The 3567-nt window shown below is 39.7% G+C and overlaps 1 long non-coding RNA gene across 1 annotated transcript; it reads right to left on the bottom strand.

The window, feature by feature from the left end:
* Positions 1-229: 229 nt before the first annotated feature.
* On the bottom strand, positions 230-3042 carry LOC104949400 (uncharacterized). The gene is made up of 3 exons (XR_798801.1): positions 2634-3042; positions 1258-1259; positions 230-243 (listed from the first exon to the last, which is right to left on the bottom strand). It is a non-coding gene; the product is annotated as an uncharacterized lncRNA (long non-coding RNA).
* Positions 3043-3567: the final 525 nt, after the last annotated feature.

Below are 3567 nucleotides of genomic sequence, written 5' to 3'. Positions count from 1 at the left end.
GGCTGTCAAATTATTAACATTTTTAATCAGATTAATCACAGCTTAAAAATTAATTAATCAGATTAATCACCATTCGAACTATGCCATTTCTTCATGTATATTGTTGTCGGAATGGAAAGATAAATGAAAGAAGGCGGATATATTCATTTTACATACAGTATGTATGTTTATTATAACATTGTTCTGTCTGTGCACACGGAGACCGACTCTGTCGTCCGGTGATCTAACCGCCTCCTGGAAAAGCTTCACAAGTACGTCGGTACGCAAGTGCTGGTACGCATTTCAGATTACGCACATAACCTGCGTACCAGTTATGTGCAGCCCTGTACTACAGCAAAAGTATTCGCCATCGGGACTTCCTGTAACAACACCACACCGTTATCTTGATTCTGATTGGCCAGAAGACATTTTCAAAGATTTTCTATTGAGAAGACGATCACTACGTGACAAAAGTTTTCAAAACCGTTTCTGTCCTCGGTTTTTCTAGACAAGTGGCTACTGAAATCAATCTTACTAAGTGCTGTCTGTGCAAATCTCGGCGCGAGTTGGCGGACTTTATTTAGCTTACTTTAACATAATTTTTCATGGTGGGGCTAAGCCATTTCTTGGTATGGGTGTAGCCTACCCCACCCTGGCGCTGCCACTGGTGGGATGTATGGGGCGGGCCATTCTGCGCATGCGTTAAATGCGTTAAATATTTTAACGCAATTAATTCAAAAAATTAATTACCGCCGTTAACGCGATAATTTTTACAGCATTAATATATATATATATATATATATAGCGCCAAATTTCAACTAATCTATATCTACTGTCACTTTTCACATTGAACATGTGCTCTTTTATTAAATGAACTAAACGATTTTAAGTTGTTTTTGACCCTAAGAAACACTGATGCATTAATCAATAACAATAATCCACAGCTCCTTTCTCTGCTCCAGAGGATTTAAAAAAATATATATCCCAATGCCACATCCCAAACAGCAACCGTCTGTTCAACGCCATCGATTCAAACGGCAGCACTTTATTAACATTTTGTCTCAAGCTCTCATCCTTAGTAAAAACAAAACTAGTGGAAGGGGAAATGCTCCCAGGGGAAGCTGATCCACCTTCAGGTGCTGGGACAGCTTGCTCCCTCTCTGCAGCTGTGTGCGCCGCGGTCTGTGAATGCCGCTCCGCAGTTTAATGCAGGGCCGTAACTGCGTTTTTAACGGGCCTAAAATTAGATTTAAAATGATTCACTATTAATTAATGAACGGCTTGTTTCGTTGATTGAGAAGCTTATGGACATAGTGCAGGTTTGTTTTTACAAGTACAGTTTTAGGGAGACAAAAGTTAGGGGGGCAGCTGGGGGGGGCAAGGCTCTACAGTGGGGGGGCAGCTGCTCCCCCCTTTCCCCCCATAGATCCGCCCCTGCAGACCGGTGAAGCCATTTTGGCGAGCTTGTTTTGCCACGCACAGAGAAAAGTGTCATGTATTTTACATCATAATTTTACGTCATGCGATCGGCATTTTTAGAGAGCACCGATCGATCATCAGAGAGTGAGTATCGGCCGATACCGATCGCGGCGGATCGATCGGAGCACCACTAATATTAGGCATTGGTGTTGTTAATTCATAGACACTTTCTAAAATGTACATTTTAATGTATAATTCCAATTAAGTTACCTTTTTATCTTTCAGTATTACTTCTGTATTATTGCTATGTTTTGGTCATGTTTTTTAACATTACTTTCAATATCATAGCAATATTTTCATTTCTTATACTTTATCTTCCTTCAATTGTTATTCTTAAATTCACTGGTGTTAGTGTTCTTATACACTTTATATTTATTCATACTGTTTGTTTTTGAGAAATCTCGTGCACTATAGTTTCCTCCAGAACCAATACAGTTTTATCGTATCTATCTTATAAAACGTCAAGTGCCATCTATAAAAAGGATAACTATCAAACATGTCCTTGCTTGGTTTTCAAAATGTGTCTTACTGATTATAAATAGTTCCCATTAACACAACAAGCAGAGAGTACTCAACATGTGCGCACACACACTCCCAACTTTCTAAAAATGTAAACAAATCGAGAAGACTTACCTTAAAATAACTAATACTCATTTAGATACGATCAACATAAAGCTGAAGTAAGGCTTTAAGACGCAGAAGTTCATGAATATGTACATTTAGATCAATTAAAGAAAACTACAGTTAGCTGGTCACTAAAATAAGTCGTCAACAAGCACCGAAGTTAGATGGCTAACTGCTAACTAGCATCTTTGATTTTACAGTTAGCCTCTACCTTTTAACCATAGACTGTATATATATATATAAAGCTTTTAACAGATAACAGCTTCAAACAAAGCTTTAATAGTTTATTTATAATGAATATATCTGACAGCACTTTTGAATATATGGCATTAACATTGCTTTACATGTCATGTGTAGTGATGTAACTAAAAACAAACGGGCACCGAAATGGACTTTGGATGCTGCCTGAGAATGCATATTTTCGAGCCTACCAACTTCAAATAAACTGGTAACTAGGGTTAATAACTAATATCTATAGTTTGAGTGTAATGTTAAGTGAACATATGCAGCTTCTGGTTAATATATTGTGACTTTACGAAACAGAGACCGACCTCTGTTTTCCTTTTTCCTCGGTATGGGTATATTGAGGAGCCCCATCGGCATGTGCCGGTGGTGGACCGCCAGCGGTGCACAGCTCCTCCGCTCCGCCCTCCCGGCAGCAGCACCGAGTCTCTCCGGACCGGCTTGACTTTCCCAGGCCGGGTAAACCTCGCCATCTTGCAGGCTATCGTTAGCTCCAACATCCACCGCAGCGGCAGACGCCCTCCTCGGCGGGCGAGCTGCCTCCCTCCGATTCAGGTTATCTTCCATTGTTGGTTTCTCAACCACAACGACGCGTCTCTTATCAACCGTCAGTGTGTCACTGTTTCTCGGCTTGAGTCCCGCGTCGACACTGCTGTTACCTCCGGGTCTTGCAGTGCAGAGAGGCGAAGAAACAACACACATCCCGCGCTATCATGCTTTTCCTGTAGCAGAGGTCTTCTTCACTGAGGCTAAACTTAAGCTGGTAGTTTTACTACATGTCACTCTACTGCCATCTTCTGGACATGACCAGAAATACCACCTTCATCGTAGTTCGATCATCATGGAATCCGCTTATTCATTGTAATGTAAAATAAATATACATAACAATTATCCAATGAAAAATATTAACAAATAAAACTTGAAGTGGAGACTTACATGTTAATGGGGAAAAAATCAACCAATATGTTTTTTATATTAAACTTACCAAGGTCATTACAAACATCAAGACAATTGCCTTTTCAATCAAAATGTATAATTTGATTGTTTGAAAATGAGGCATTTTGTTATTTTACGTCTTTAATATGTACAAAAAAACGTTATGCCCGAGATTTTTTTCTGCTTTGGGCAGATTGGGTTCTAATCAGTTTCCCTATAGCCTAATAAGATTTGTAAAATGGGAATAAAGCCCAGTTGTGCAATGTTACCTTAGGACAGGAGAAGAGGGAGCGTCGTTTTCTTTTT

The sequence above is a fragment of the Notothenia coriiceps genome, unplaced genomic scaffold (assembly GCF_000735185.1).
Source record: "Notothenia coriiceps isolate Sejong01 unplaced genomic scaffold, NC01 NC01_scaffold00016111, whole genome shotgun sequence".
Classification (NCBI taxonomy): domain Eukaryota; kingdom Metazoa; phylum Chordata; class Actinopteri; order Perciformes; family Nototheniidae; genus Notothenia; species Notothenia coriiceps.
The sequence above is the reverse complement of the archived record's forward strand: the minus strand, read 5'-3'. Positions and strand labels throughout refer to the sequence as shown.